The sequence below is a fragment of the Perca flavescens genome, chromosome 17 (assembly GCF_004354835.1).
Source record: "Perca flavescens isolate YP-PL-M2 chromosome 17, PFLA_1.0, whole genome shotgun sequence".
Taxonomy (NCBI): Eukaryota; Metazoa; Chordata; class Actinopteri; order Perciformes; family Percidae; genus Perca; species Perca flavescens.
In genome coordinates, this window is record NC_041347.1 from 6,121,088 (window position 1) to 6,137,986 (window position 16,899).

The following is a 16,899-nucleotide window of genomic DNA, read 5'->3' on the forward strand; positions in this document are numbered from 1 at the left end:
TTAATTTGATATTGTATGTGGCGTTTTCTTTTGCGCGGTGCAAATGTTCCACCAAAACAAGTTCCTGCCCGAGACTATTTTGCAGAGCCACCGTCGCTGCATCCGGAGCTTAGCGCTGCCCTCAACGATTGTGATTGGTTTAAAGAAATGCAAACAACCCCAAGAGTTTTTTTTCTCCTATCCTAGAATGGATTTGTGATGTAACCAGATCTTACTCCACAGCGCTGTGGAGATAAATCTGGCAGTGCCAGACTATGGAGGACTTAACATTCTGTCAAGAGTGTTTCTCACGTTTTGGCACTAAAATGGTTCAATTGTATTGATATTGGTGTAGGTAATTTCAGTTTAAAAAGATATCCTCCTGTGTATCAGCCTTGTAAAAAAGCTATCAGGCAGCCTCCATGGTGTCATCCACATTCTAGCTTCACAAAGATCCTAGTACGCCCGTTTTACACTCAGTACTAAAGTGGACTCCACCTATGCATAAATACTCCAAATAGTCAATAAGGGCAGCCGGTGTTAGCAGTAACATGCAGTTAAATGGAAGCAGAGGGGCTGCTGGATTCTGACATGGGATTGGGCCTTCAAAGCAGCCTCTTGTATACTGCTTATTCAACTTACTCACACAAATCAATAACAGTTTGTTTTCGGGAATACAGGCGTCCCTGTTGTAACCCAGCTTGATCTCCGTTTTGCTGTACAACATGGTCAATACCATGCCTGGCTAATGAACACAGGCTGCAGGAACAAATGCAACGCTGGAACCGGTGGTGGACACAAACTCACATTTTTCTCTCCGCTCATGGCTCCCAATCAAGCCTGTTTTATGCCGATGAAAGGAGAGGGAAAATGCTTTTGTCTTGGTGTTTTTGTCGGCATGCACCTGCAGCGAGCCTATCGATCTGAAGGTACCCTCAGGGCCTAATTTAAGACTCAAGGATTCTGCTATAAAAGGAAAGAAAATAAAAACATCACTGGTTGAACATCAGGTAGTCACAAGAAAAATCTTGGGGAAAAAAGGGGTCTGCTTTGGACTGAAGATGAGCTCTAAGTCATGTGTGCTGTTTGTCTGAAGATCAATGAGACAACACTTACAATGAATGTGGCCTAATTATTGCACGATAGAGCCTACGGTGTCTGAATACCTGCTATTAACTGAGCTTATATCTAATTGGCCCAGGAATGCTTTTAATTGCATAGGCCTTCCCTAACATATTTTTACAAACATGTACATCACCAATTCAGTGTGGTGTTAATTAATACCTTTAAAAAATATTGCTGGTAATACAGACCTGCAAGTTTTTTGTCTTCCCAGGAAACCAGACAGATTTGAACCTGTGACCTATTGTGCTTATTTTTTACAAAACCGTAACCTAAAAAGTTTTGTATTAACCTAAAAAGTTTTGTATTAACCTAATATTTGCCTCAACCCCAAAATTAAACCTACAGAAGACCACACATCTAATTGTAGACTTAAAAAGTATTTTTTGGCGATTGTCAATTTGCCAAAATACACCAAGAATTTTGGGTTACACTTTACTTGAAGGTATCTACATAAGAGTGACATGACACTGTCATGAATGTGTCATAAACATTATAAAACAAGTCATAAACGTTTATGACATAACGCTTCTGTCATTAAGTGTCATTCGGTTTTTGTCATGACACGTTAGGGTTAGGGTTAGGGTTATGACTTTTATCTGACCGACAATACATTCTCAAATGATATCATAACGTTATACTGGAAAATATGTAGGCTACAACTATAGAGTGCTAAAATATATTGATATTTAGATGGACTAACGTTAAATTATGGCCAACAATGTACTCGGATGGTGGGGTCTGTAAAACGGTATTACAAGGCAGACTATCATGGGTGTGAGACAAATACAAATTATAGGAAAACATGAATAATCTGCCTTTATACTTTACATGCATCGCATAAACTGATCTCATATTGTATGTGTATCATTCAGTCTAGTTTGTCAAATTTTTCAAGCTTTAGAAATGAAATTAGCCCATACTTTGCCACTCAGTCCAACTTCTAATTTTCATCAAACCAAAATAATTTAGTATTTTTGTCCTGCATTCAAAGGTGCAAGCACGTTATCATATGAAGTTTGGACGTGCACTCAGAGCACAGGCTGCTGCGTCCTGACCCATCCACCCAACTTGCCTCCTGATGTGGAATTCTGCCTCTCTTAAGCTAGGTTTATGGTCACCGTGGTGTTCCCGGCGCGAGGTGCGTGAGCGTCAAACGCTCTACAAGTTGTCGCCCCATGTGGTCGTGTACCTCTGAATTATTATTTGCGCATGCTGCGCTTTCAGTTCAACATGGTCGGCTGGGAAGACGAGACGAGAAGCCTTAAATACCGTATGTTGAGAGAGACGCCACACTGGGGAAAGAAGAAGCATTTTTGCTGGAGAGTGTGGAAAAACATGAGGGCCATAACGGCCCATTAGAGTGTTCATAACATTTAGAGGCAGACAGTCATTTAGACTTGGAGATAAACGATAGTCACGTTAATATTTAATACACACATAAGAGTACACAAATGCAATGCAATGTTTGGCGATACGTCTGTGTTTATCCTGGGTGTGTTTACTACTGTTGCAAGGCAGCCTGCTTTCCTTTACACCCGCTCTCTACTTCTTCTTTACTTCTTCTGGCTTATTCTCAGAATATTTTGTTCGTATGGCTGCTGGCGTTTCGGAGAAAACTGCAAGGAACAATGCATTGAGCGTAAACGTCTCGGTGCATGCTCAAAGCATGCTAGTTTTCATGTGCATACACGTGTCCTGGGCAGTCCCCCTTCTGAAAATGGAGAGATACATGTTAATTAGTGAGCTTTAGAGTTGTTGGAAGGTGTATTTTGAACTTTGTGGATAACCAGTCCACCTGTTTCGTCCGCAGCCGATTTACTGAAATGTTGAACTATTCCTTCAAACAGTTCTCCACTAAAAGAGACTCTTCACTTCAATGGGACCAATAGAAGGTTAAATGACTCGATAAAGTCGTTGTCCTTGTCCAGTAAGGTACCACTGAACAGCCTCGCACCCAATCGATCCAAGAGTCACCGATGTTAACTTCATTGATACTGTTAACCTCTCACTGTGGTCCAGGTTTTAACCCTCGCCTCCCTCCATCTCTACCACTTTCTCTCTGTTGTCTTCTCTCTTTTCACTTGCCCCCTACCTCTCTCTTCCCCTCCCCTTCCGACTCTGCCACCTCTCGACCGGGGTAATTGCTCCGTGAGCTCGGCGCCACCCGCCGAAACGACACTGCGGTTTCCTCTCGCCACCTCTCATAGTCTGGGCTTCGGTGACACCAATCTCGGTGAGGGCGCGACACCATTTTGTGTAACTGGCCCTCGTGATGGAGATAGCATAATTGTCCTAATTAGGGGGCCGCAAGACGGGGTGCCCACGGCTCTGACCCACACCGGCCGGAGTCCATATGGTGGGAGGCTGATAATGAGCCAGTTAATGTGCTGTGTCCATCAGCGAGAGATACTCAGTATGGACGTTGTGCCAAAGAGATGCAGGGGGTTTTTACTCTCTATGCCCTCTTTTCCATTTCCACCATTTCGCTCACTCATACACTCAGACATTTACATGCTGGCTCCAATAACATAAAAAAAGACAAAAGTCACTCAAAAGGTATGTGCTTAATTACCTACAGTAGTCATATATGTCAGCACATTGGTGAGCGTTAACATTTTGTCAGTAATTATGGACATCCTGCCCCCATATCATAAACGACATTTTCAATTTTCATTTTATGAATCATTTGTTCCTGGCCTTGTCTCTCAGCTCCCATCATGCAGCTGTGTCACTATTTCATGTTGTGACTTTGTTCCGTTTATGAAAATGAGATGTATTGCCAGTTCAAATGAAAGTAATATAAATCTAATGGCCAGTAATGAGATGCTGTTTCGCCATTATTGGACGTGGGTTGGGTCTATGCCAGCGTGTGTGTGTATATGTGTGTGGGTACGTTCTCAATGCTGTGTATGATTTGATGCTAATAAAACCATACTTTCTGCTCCAGGAAGCAAGCACTGACCAGGATTCAGATTAGGCCTTAATGGCTTCCAGGCCTGGGGCTAAATTGAAATGTAAAATCCCCAAACCAAACATCATTTAGTCCTTACGTTTCTAGATGTGGCCCAGCAAGTGGAAATTGGAGACATGTAGCTGTTTAACTGTAATTTGCTTTGTTTTATGCAAACATTGCATTGAAGAGGCTGCGCCAGACGAACAAAGATGCACGCCTGGATTTACATTGCGATGCTACGGCTGTTCATTTCTGTTAATCTGCGTCCACTCAGCAGCCTCCTCCCAATGAATTCAACTGTTTAAGCACCTATGAGTTTTTCCTCTGGTGGGTATTAGCCACAAAAACACATTAAGCAGTGCTGAGAGTGTATAGAAAGTTTGAAAATACAAGACTTTTTAATACTATTTGGACGGAAGCTAAATCTAAATCAATTATTTGACAGTTTTATGTCCTATTGATAGTAGTAGTCATAGTAATATGTATGAAGATCAATCCAAATGTTGCATTGGAGTCAATTCAGCTTAGAGGCTTGTCATAAACAACCAGTATGGATCAATTCTGCAATAAAATCATAATGCATCCTATCCATCATTTCAGAGGTGGACCACTCAGACTGGACTAGATATCAGATCAATGTTGTTGGCCTGACAGATCAGCTGATCAATACACTGACCGATAGATCACAGTTGAATCTGGGGAGGGCCACCGTCATTCAGTGTTTCTCAAACCTTTTCAAACCAAGGACCACTGACCCAATAAAAATAATCTCATGGACCAACTGCCAAAAAACAACAGGCCTTCTACTTCAACAGTAATGTAGAAATGACAGCCAAATTACATAACAGTTTTACAAATAGCTATCTCACTCATTGTCTCTGTTACCGTCTTACGGGGCATTCAGACCAAGAAAAGGGATCTGGCAATTTCTTCGCAGGGTGGTGTGGCGGGGGAAAACGGTGTCAACAAAACGGCCCATTTGCGTGACGCTTTGTTGTGTTCTTAAACCCCCCAACAAAGCACAAGTAGACTTTATATTTCACAATTGGGCTACGGTGTTCCGTCAGATCGTTGATCTGAATGCAGCATTATTTTTTACAGGAGAGAGAGAAAGAGAAGAGACGAGCGAGACATAGCTAGCGCTTTGTTGTTGCAGGAAACATTCAGCTATTACACAAACTCCCCGGACAGTTCAGTGCTGGTGTTTCGTTTTTTTTTTTACCCTCGTAGTGTTTTAAAACTTCCATGTGGCAGCGATAGAGGCAGTGATGTTTCCTGTTTCCTGTCCGATGTGAGTCGAGTGCAGATATGAGTGCAATGACGAGGACGGCTTGTGAGTTGTTTGTGATTGACAGTGATCCTCGTTTCTTTCCCCAGACACAAATAAAAAAAAAACGTCATAGTCAATTTGTTTCTTTCCCCAGATACAAATAAAAAAAACACGCCATGGTCAATTTGATGTATCAAGCACATGGCAATGTTATTGGTTACTGTGTTTTCTCCCCAGTAACAAGCTAATATTGATGGTAATTGGGTCTTTTAATGAAGTTGTCAACAACTCAAGATAACGTTCTGCTGTCTGAGTTGTCAGTTTATCAGTCTGAGGTCTGAGAACTTCTTCCCCTAACTTAAAAAGTAGTAACTAACTAACAGAAACAAAGCCGCGAAAACTAGACTACCTGAACTCCATCCTCAAAGCAAGAAAACACAAAAGAAAGCCAAAAGTAGATAACAAAAGAAACAACGCAATCCGAGCATTTATTTTTATTTTTTTTTTTATTGCATTTTGCACCGGGGGTCCGAGAGGACAGAAATTTAATTTGTGCCATATGTCATGCATGTATAGAAGAGAAAGGAGAATAGAGCAGGGCGGGGAGCACATAACAGGGCTTAAAGGAACATGCCGACTTATTGGGAATTTAGCTTATTCACCGTAACCCCCAGAGTTAGACAAGTCCATACATACCCTTCTCATCTCTGTGTGTGCTGTAATGCTGTCTGACGGCTCAGCGGCATCAGGCCAGCACAGAACATGCAGGTGAATGGTTACAGCAATCCTGCTGCTCCGAATAAGTGACAAAATAACGCCAACATGTTCCTATTTACATGTTGTGATTTATAGAGTCACAGCGTGTACAAAAAACAACGTAACATGAGACACAGCCGTCTTCTAACTGTAAACAAACCGGGAACTATATTCTCAGGCGGAAGAATATAGTACTTGGGCGGAGTGATATGCTCGCAGCAAGCCTGTCTGAGAATATAGTTCCCGGTTTGTTTACTGTTAGAAGATGGCTGTGTCTCATGTTATGTTGTTTTTTGTACACGCTGTGACTCTACAAATCACAACATGTAAATAGGAACATGTTGGCGTTATTTTGTCACTTTTGTCACAATTTGGAGCAGTAGGCTAGTTGGAACCAGTTACCTGCAGGATCTGTGCTAAGCTAATGCTGGAACCTTCAGACAGTGTTCCAGCACGCACGGAGATGAGAAGGGTATGTATCGACTTGTCTTACTCTGGGGGTTACGGTGAATAAGCTTAATTCCCAATAAGTCGGCATGTTCCTTTAATATAAGGACGGCAGAGTTGCGAGGGTTGCGTGTGAATTCCCTGCTACTTGAAAACAAAGAAGATGGCTGCTGCTGCTGGCAAACAGCAGTCTTTCGAATCGGCTTTGGCCGCGACTCTGGAAGATTTTTTTTTTGGGGCTTTTCCCTTTATTATAGCGACAGTCATAGACGTGAAAGGGGGAGAGAGATGGGGGATGACACGCAGCAAAGGGCAGCAGGTCGGATTCGAACCCGTGCCGCTGCACGACTCAGCCAACATGGGGAGAACGCTCCCATTGGGCGAGCCAGAGGCCAACCCGCTGAAGTCATTCTTAAAAAGGGAAGATGTGTATCCGACCGGATACGGCAAAAGTTTAATCTATCAACTAGCTCTGCTGGTGGGAAAACACTCTGGTTGGTTGTAGCGCTATCCTATTGCGTGCAGAGGGATTTTGAAAGACAACAATGAGCCCTTCCAATGGTGAGTTCCCAGACCCAACATCTTGATGTGGGTCTGGCTTGTCAGGCTAACCAACCACAGTACTGTAACAAAAAACTCAGAAAAAGCCCCCTCGTCTTCCATTAGGGTTGACAGAACCTGCAAACAAAGTCACTGTAACATGCAGCGTCAATATATTGTAAAACCTTCCCAGAGCCCAGACACACTTATTTTATGTGTGACGTTGTTGTCTGATGTAGATAGGTAACTTTATTGTCTGTCCCAAGGCAGTGACAGAAATTCTCCTTTCGACAAGGCTCATTAAAAAACACACACATTAAAAAACACACATTTCAAAGACACATTTAAAACATACAAAACAACAGCTGTGCAGTGTATATTTTATGTTGTTCAGAGTGGTTATTGCAAGCAGGTTTGAGGTGAAACAATCTTACTGCAGTGATTTATTATGCGGGAGTGTAAAGTTTATGGGATGGACTGGCAGTTTCAGGGAAACAGAAGCTAATGTGTTCTTTTTAGCATATGAACTAGGTGAACAACTGTGATTCAAATGAATGGGTGAGTCCGGGATCAAATTATTGTAGTACATCCATGACATAGACACGCAAAAGCATGTACAATACTCATAATTGCTCAATTGACAAAGCCCAAAGTTGAAAATAAATCTGCACTGCAGCATTGGGACCATTTTCCATTCACAGACTCAATCTATCCTGACAGTAGCCATATACCCTCCAACAGCTAAACACCCAATATCAATTATCTCTTCGGACAATGATCGATACAAATCCACTGGAAGCTCTCCTGTCAAACGTTTCTCATCAATCTACATTTCCCTGCACACATGCGAATATGTGAGAAGAGAAAATGGACATGATCAATTGTCTATCAGGTGAATGGAAGGTTTGAGCCTTGCCTATGTTTATTTTGCTGCAGAGAAGTTTACTTAATTTGTATGACTGCCTTTAACTTGTTTCAAGTAAAGACCTTTTAAGTTGGACTGCCGTCTCCTGTCTCCTGCATGTGGGTCCAACTTCTTTTTGTGTGAAACGGACATAACAGGTACCTTCTTTGTAGTGTCAAAGTCGAAAGTTGGCAAAAGTAATCAGTCTGAAGAAAATCCCAGTGTTCTATGACTTCTAAGCAGTATTTCATGTATTAATACTGCAGTTTGAAAGAGATCTTGAACATCATCTTCAGCATCTTAAATGCAGAAATAGCTGGACATTTACTGTACGTATACTTGATTTCTTGACTGGCACTCACTAGATTTTCCTCAGTGCGTGTGTCCACATATGATACCATGAAACTCTAGTAAAAGTTTGAAGGAATTTCAGGGGGATTTTTTTTGTTTGTTGATATGTTCGAATTTGAGGAGTGAATCAAATGTGTTTGCATTCATAGACTGGTGCACAATTTCTACCTTTAATTGTAAGTTATTAGAATATACCCTAAGCATTTACTAAATGTATGTCTCTATTTATTCCATTTTGAAGGGTTAAAATATGTTCTAACCTTCTGCTGACTTGTTTAAAGCAAACAGGCAGCTTCAATATCCTGCTAATATACCAATCTCCTGACACAGTTTTTACATATTTTGAAAAATTTAAAGTTGTTGCAGGACAATAAACACAAAACTCCATATGTTTTCTTGTGTTTGAAAGTCTCTTCAAGTAGCTTATTAACATTATCCTTTTTATGGTCTTAAGGGATTTTAGGAGCCGTAAATCAAGCAGTAAACAACACAACACACAGCCAGGCTAATTTTGTCTTAAAGTAATTTTAACCATGTGTCATCGCTTGTGTTCTAATTGCTCCTAAGGGGTTTAGAAGACATGATTCAGATATCATTCAGCACAAAGCTGGTTAGGTTAACAAAATGTTAATAAATTTCAGTCCTTAACCCAATAACACAAGCAACTTGGTTAACTTGAAGTGAGACAGATGCATCGGTCTGTAATATACATGGGTCTTTTTATGTTTTTCTTTTACTATCCAGGTTATATTAACATACATGTAAATAATACAGATGTAACATTTTGTTTTGATTGTTCATGCACTTAATTTAAACTTAAATTAAAGCGGGGTCAGCCCTATGTTCCCACAGCCCAATGGTTCCACAGCCCTATGTTCCCACATCCCAATGGTCCCACATTTCTAAGATTTTTCTTAAAATTAGGGTTAGGGTTACATTCCATCTGTAGTCCATTGCTACTGGATAATAGGTTGGGTGTAATTGGCTACCAAATTGGGAGAAACAAGGATAAAATCTGATACAAATTCATGAAAACGGAAATGTGGGAACATACAGCCTAATTTTGGAGAAAAAAATCTTAGAAGGGCCTAATTTGGAAAAAAATCTTAGAAATGTGGGAACATAGGGCTGTGGGAACATAGGGCCTAATTTTCAGTGAAAAAAAAATTCTTAAAAATGTGGGAACGTAGGGCTGTGGGAACAGAGGCATGCTCCCAGTAAAAGCAATTGTAGACTACTATTAGGAATGGCTGTACAATGCAAAACCTCAAAGACAAAATTTTAATTCAGCTTGGAAAGTCAGCAAAGAATAGAGTAAGCACTCACGCATACAGAACTGTACAACTGGCCGATTCGTCTCAGGATATAACTGAACAAGAGAGTCGAGCCTTGCTAGCAGGCCTGTACGGTTATACTGAGCTAAATGCTAACACCAGCATGCTAACATGATCCCAGGGACAATGTTATCATGCTGAAGCTTAGCAAGTAAAATGTTTACAGAGGACAACATCTTAGTTTACAGTGTTAGTTTTGCTACCATTTGCTAATTAGTACTAAACACAAACACAGGTGAGAGTGAATGTCATCCATTTTGGTAAAAGAAAAACCGAGCGTATTGGATATATTGAAATTTTGACCTGATGATGGCGCAAAATGTAAAGCCAGGGGAAATCACCAAATTTATTACACTTCACCCTGTGAGGAACCAGCATACATGGCAATCCATCCAGTAGTGTACTGACTAGTCTATATCCACTATGTTCCACGTTCGGGATTACTCCGGTGCCGCTGGAAATTCCACTGGATCACGTTCATTTCGGCCTGATGTCAGTTACCTTCCTCTTTCTTTGTGTTGGAATTTTAAACCCAGGTGGATTTATGAGGACTATGGTTATCTGCTCCTCAGATCTCTGCAGGGTAAATCCAGACAGCTAGCTAGACTATCTGTCCAATATTGTTAAGAACTTTTCAATTTGCTACTCAAGATTTGAGTTTAAAGTGAAACTGTGTAACTTTTGAAATAAAGAAAGAAAGAAGTTGGCTTCTTACAGTTGAAAAGGTTACCTAATCAGCATATAGAACCTTGCTCATTTCAAAACACTTTTGATGCAACAGCCTTCCTTTGTCTTTTAAAATGCAAAATATGCAAGCACATAATACAAGACACATGTACAGTATAAGATATGAAAGTTCAATGAGTCAAGAACATTGGCATAACTCATGTGTCTCCAGAGTGACTGTAAATTCAAGGAAACCTTTTCCTTGAAAAATATCACAAATATGTGATGTAGGAATTTATGTATTAGATATGAAATATGAAAGGCATGGAGGACATCAGTATAAAGTGGAAAAACTAAAATATTAAGATGGAACTAGCACACATATATAAAAAACTGTGTTCGTATTCACCTTTACTCGTGTTTCTGTGAACACCTGAAGCTCCTTCACACTAACAAGACGTACCTATTTTACCTCCTCTAAGCCTCCGACAAAAACCTGTCTTTGGAAAAATAAAAAAAGGGAAAGAAAACAACAACAAAGGAACACTGCTGCCAGAGAAGAATTTATTGATTTACTCTTTATGCTAACTAGAGTTAGTTGCACAAACAAAGCGCAATTCACTTTTCTTTTGTTTCATCCCAAGTCCCACCCCTAAATCATTCTGACCCCAATAAACAGTTTACTTTTGAAAATACAAAAGCATCTCTGATGTTGATCCCAAAGTTTCTATCCAATTTATGCAGGTGTGTGTGTGTGTGTGTGTGTGTGTGTGTGTGTGTGGAGGGGGGGGGGGGGGGGGGGGGACTACAGGGGATGCAGAGATCCAGCCCTACTGTTCTCTCACCTGGGCCTCCTAACTAGCTCGGAGAGTACAGTCATATGGCTCGCAGGTACCGCAGGGCAATTACACAACTATCATTTGCCGGAGACTGCCTTTGTCTTTGATGATGTTCCTCAAACAACAACAATGCCTTCCTTCTCTTCATCCCCCACTGGTACTCACAGTGTTAATTACCAAGGCGATTACCATCTGCATCCAAAACACTGTTTCCCAAACGGTGGGCTAGGATCCTGATGTGGGTCGCACACAGTTCCGAGGAGTACGTTTAATTAGTTAGAACGTGGATCTCACGTCAGATGATGAACTGGGTTTTTAGTAAAGGCGATTATTTGGTTTTAAACATAAAAACAGTCTAGAACAAAGCTGTGAAATAAGCAGGAAGATGATGTTGATATGAAATATGGGAAAAAAGTACTGTACAAATTAGAATTGTTTATGCTACAGAAGCATAAAGCATTTTCTCCAGTTATGTGAAAAGGTATAAGTACAAATGCCTAAGCTACTAAATACTCCACTATGTTCACCTAGCCTGGATGCCAGCCGAACTTAGCCCTGCTCACAACATTTGAGGTCGGTAAGTTCGGTCTGGACTTGATCCGTTGTGGAGCGACTATTCTCCAACCAGAGCTGTTTGGACCAATCAAATTGTCAGGGCAGGCTTTATATGATGACGGACAGATGATCAACAGTAACGTAATCAACCATGTCACCAAAGAGCGCTTGGGTTGAATTTGTTTACAACAAAGATGGCTGCCGCTGGAGAATTGAGATGTGTAGATTCCGGCATGGCATCTGTTATAGAAGATATCGACAGCGCGTTCATTTTAAAAGAGGAACAGAGAACCGCGATCAAGACATCGGAAAGATGTTTTTGCCGTCCTTCCTACGGGATTTGGCAAAAGTTTAATTTATCAGCTGGCTCCGTTGCTCTGATTGGTTGTAGGTCTATCCAATTGAGTGCAGAGGCATTTTCTTTCCTGGTTCGGTTGAAACACGCCCCATAATCCCAGCCCAATGGAGCAGCATCAGACTCATATTCTGACTAGAATCTGTAAGCATTCGGGGGCTCAGCCCAAACCTAGGGAGGGTCTGGGGCCACGCTCCATTTACAGCAGCTACTGTATATGCACTAGTTTTCAAGCCATTTGATAGAAGAATGCCTAAAAATCTGTACATTATTTTGGTGTCCTTTCTCTTCATCCAAAGCCACAGGCTTTTCAGCAGCTCTGGAGAGGTCTTTCATTGCTTGCCTTAGTAGTAGCTTTGCTGTTGATGTGGCTATGACCCCTCTGCAGCCTACCTCCACTGGTCAGATCTTTGCTTTCCAGCCACATTGCCGAGTGTCGGCTGCTAGCATAGCATACCTTAGTTTCTTGTGGTCGTAGGCCTCTTCCACTGCTTCCTCCGAGGGCACCGTAAGCTTAGAGCTTAGCACTGCCTCAGAAGATTGTGATTGTTTTTTGTTTTTTTAAAGCCAATAAACCAGACGTTTTACTGCTATCAAGGAATGTTTTGTGGAAAGGCCAGACCTTACTCCGCAGAGCTGTGGAGGAAGGTCTGGTAAGACTACCTCATTAATAAAAGTCACTCCTTTTTTAGCTCTTTTTTTTAGTCTCTACCAACTCCTTCAGGGAAATATCAGACTATTTAGCTGCTAAATGCACCACTATGTTCACCAGCTAGTCGCTAACTTGTCTAACTGCAGTTTGGTACCGATCCGGAAGTGTACAGTGGGTATTAAAAGCTTTTTCACCGTAAACAGCAGCTTGTCTACATGACTTAGTAACATTACATGATATAGTTACATTAATTTATGACAGAATGCCTCATAAACTGGGTACATGGAGTTTGGAAAAAATAGCATTAAAGTAAAGGTCATGATATTTCAGCCTCTGCTGCCTTGATTTTGACCATTGTTTTTTAAAAATGTGTCTCTTGTGAGTCCGCCAACTTTATGGTAGATCAACACTAAATCACTGGAGTACCTTTCTCAGGTGCTAAACCATGCAAGTATGTATGCATGTAACCGTTTGATGGTGGGAAAACAAATTTCTCAAGTTTTGTGCTGGCTTTTGTTATGTGCACACGCAATGTCAAATTTTACAGGAAAATGTAATTAGCGAAGTTATGGTAAATAAAATGATGATCACTATAAGGCCAACAGACCATCTTTTTGAACATAAAACTAATAATATTTTCATAAAATGTCAGTTTCAGTCAGAAAGGGTTGTAATCCTTGTAATAAAACGCTGGGTAAACAGAGTTATGCTTGGTTTACCTTCCATTATAAACCTCACACACAGACACGCATCCACACACACACACCACTTTGTCACCTCGATGCCAGAATCAGATATACCCAAGTTCGTTTTTTTTCTTTTTAGGCTCAGCACATCGCCAGCACAGTGGGAATGCATTATTCAAATAGATCTTTGTTACTCCTCCAAGATGATTGTGGCACAATCAGCCATGAAATAAGTTTGCTGTTTTAAAAGTGTTATTCTCCCTCCAGGTCTCTCAGGTGTATCTTTGTATTCAGGTCGTCTTGCCTGCGCCAAAAATCAATCTCAATCAAAGGTGGCGAGGAGTTTATCATAAATTATCATGAAAAGGGTTCCCACTCAGTAGATGCTTAATTACAATCTCATTTGAATAAGTTTGCATATTAATGAGTTTGGAATGAAAATGGTTTGTGGGGTTTGTGATGGGGGGCCGCGGGATAACCCACGGCGATAATGACGGTCCTTTAAAATGTATGCAATATTATTGCTGGTGGAGAGCCACACACTTGTCTCTCTTTCTCCACATACACACACACACACACACACACACACACACACACACACCACACACACGTGTACACAGGCAAGCACCGATAGAAACACACAGGCATATGCTCAAACTCACTCGCAAAGAGACACACGTTCACACACGCACGCAGGCTATACACACATTAGTGCGAACACACGCACACTCAGGGGCGTTATAATATGATTAATGGGGGAGTGTCTCTGACATTAATAAACTATAACCGAATTAAAGACTTCATTAGTCTCAACTTGGGCTTAGTGTTTGGTCACGCAGTGAATCAGCGCTGTGTGATATTTGCCTTGCATTACTTTTCCTTTTTCTTTTCTTCTTCCATGCCTTCATCCACGCCACAAAAGTTTACTTTGAAATTAAGTCAGTTATTCTGTCTATCTCTGTCTGTTATGGAAGTATGTGTACCAGAGTCATGTGACGCAGATATCTGTGATATAAGAGAATGTAGAAACGTGTCATGTCCATGTAAAACAAAAGAAGCATAATGAATAAGATATCAGTTTTTTCTCTACCCACAAAAGAGCATTTAATCATTTAGTTTATCTGAAATACATTTACAATACAATACAAATACAATACATTTATCATGTATAATATCAGCAATTAAATTTTTTCATATGAATTATTATGTAATCTCTATGATATTCATAATTGCTTGGGTCCAGCTTGATAGAGCATTGGTTGCTACCAGTAAAAAAAAAAAGCGAGTCTAATAGCCAGTCCTGTCAGAATATACTGAGTAAACTAACTGCCCATGCTTCAGTAGGATCTTCGTAAAAGTTGGGCCCTCTTCCCCGCTCAACGAGCCAGAGACAGAGAGAGCACAGCGGTGGTTGAGCGAGCTAGAGAGTAAATGAAGAGAGGGAGCGCCGAACAATGCACTGAATCGGAGAAATACGTGTTATTTTCTTTCGATCTTCGATTTCCGATCCAAAATACAAATACATACATCCGCGGGAACTGGGAAGGTGCTGCATTGCTGGATTTTGTGTGAATGCAGAACTTTTGTCCTGACTGCGTGTGTCAGTTAAACTAAAGAAAAAAAGAGAAAATACAGGGCTCCTGGGTGCTCGCCTGGTGGAGTGTACGCCCCATGTGCAGCAGCTCGGTCTTTGTCGCGGCAGCCGTGGGTTCAAATACAGGCAGGTGGCAGGGTGTTTTTTTGGTTTTGCATGCAAAATACTGCATATTAAAAATTTAAGGCAATGCTTTTATATAAATTTTTCTGTCATATCTAAATTCACAGTTTACTTTCATTGACACACAAACAATGTTTTTTAGGTCAAACTGACCCACCATTGGGCGCCTGGGTAGCGCACTTGATAGAGCATGCGCCCAAATGTAGAGGTGTATTCCTCGACGCAGAGGCCCAGGGTTCGAATCTGACCTTCAGCAATTTCCTGCATGTCTCCCCCGTCTCTCTCCCCTTTATATCTAAGCTGTCCTAGTGATTAAAGGCGGAAATGCCCAAAAAATTATCTTTAACCTTAACTTTTTAAGTGTACAGACAGTTTATTAAAAAGTATATAAAGACAGTACCAACCAGTCGAATGTAGCTCAAGCACGGAAACCATTATCAACTAACGTCAACTGAATGGCTCCAAATCGGTGTAATGATCATGAGTCAAAAGCTCAGTTGATCCACTTAAGCCAAACCTTTAAATGACTAAACATGCAGGTACAGGTGATCCAAAATTCCCTTCTCCTTCTTTGATCTAAGCTCCAAAATAATAATCAGGGTGAACTGGATTGCATCTTGCGTCTGTGACATCCAAATGCTGTTAGAAAAACAAAAAAAGAAAATCATATTTGGGGATTTGATGTCAGAATTTATCAAAACGTGTATGTCAATCTTGAAGTACTCTTCAGATGAATGTTGAAAAAGGTGACATTGGAATTTCATGGAGAGAATATGTATATCCCCAATTGTTTTTGTGAAACACCATCCGGTTCTTGTGAACATTGAGCTTGCCTGTGGTATTTCCAGACGGATACTATACTATACAATAGAAACAGACAGGATTAATGGTCTTTGTTTGGAATGGCTGTTTCTGTTTCGGGATTTAGGTAAGACTGAAGATAAAGTGCATTTCATAACATGATGTTATAGGTACAACACATTCTCACTCCCATCTCGTAAAATACAGACGCTTGGTCAGGTTCCTTTGTCGATGTTATTGACTCTAAAAGTCTACTTTAGCGTCATATAACGAACGCGCTTGGTCAGGACCCTTTTGACACAGTTAGGTTAAGGAAAAGCTTGTGGGTGGGCTTACGTTTCCGTGACGCGCGGCAAAAACGGCACGGTTAAAGACACACACGGGACACGAATCCCGGTCTCCTGGGTGAAAGTCCTGTGTTTGACCCTTCCACCACCCCAACCACCCTCCCTACACGGAATTTCCCCCTTACATAGTACTCGCTAAACCCTGTGTACATGCTGTTCTCCCCGGTACGTTCTACAAACACGCTGAAGGGCGCTTTTTTTCGTTGCTACAGACGCTGACAGCCACTGTCCAAACGTCTGTATTTTACGAGTTTGGAGTGAGAATGGGTTGTATAGGTAACAAGCAGACCTAAACTGAATCTGCAGATTTCTTTTGGAAGTTTTCAGCGGTGATGCAGAATGAAGATCTGAAGATTTTAGCGGACTGTTTTTCTGCTCGGGGATGGAGATGTGTTAACATTCTGAGTTTTATTTTGATTTGCTTGAAATCTGCGGAGGACTCTGCGGAAGACTCTGCGGAAGACTCTGCGGAATTCTGCGTCCGCAGATTCCCATGTGGCCCCTGGTAATTCATGTCCTGTTTTGACAAATGTGCGATCGCTACTGGATCTGTGTTTTTTGGTGTCTTTAAAGTCTACGTGGGCTAGGGGTGTTGAAATGAATTGTTGCATCGATGCATCGC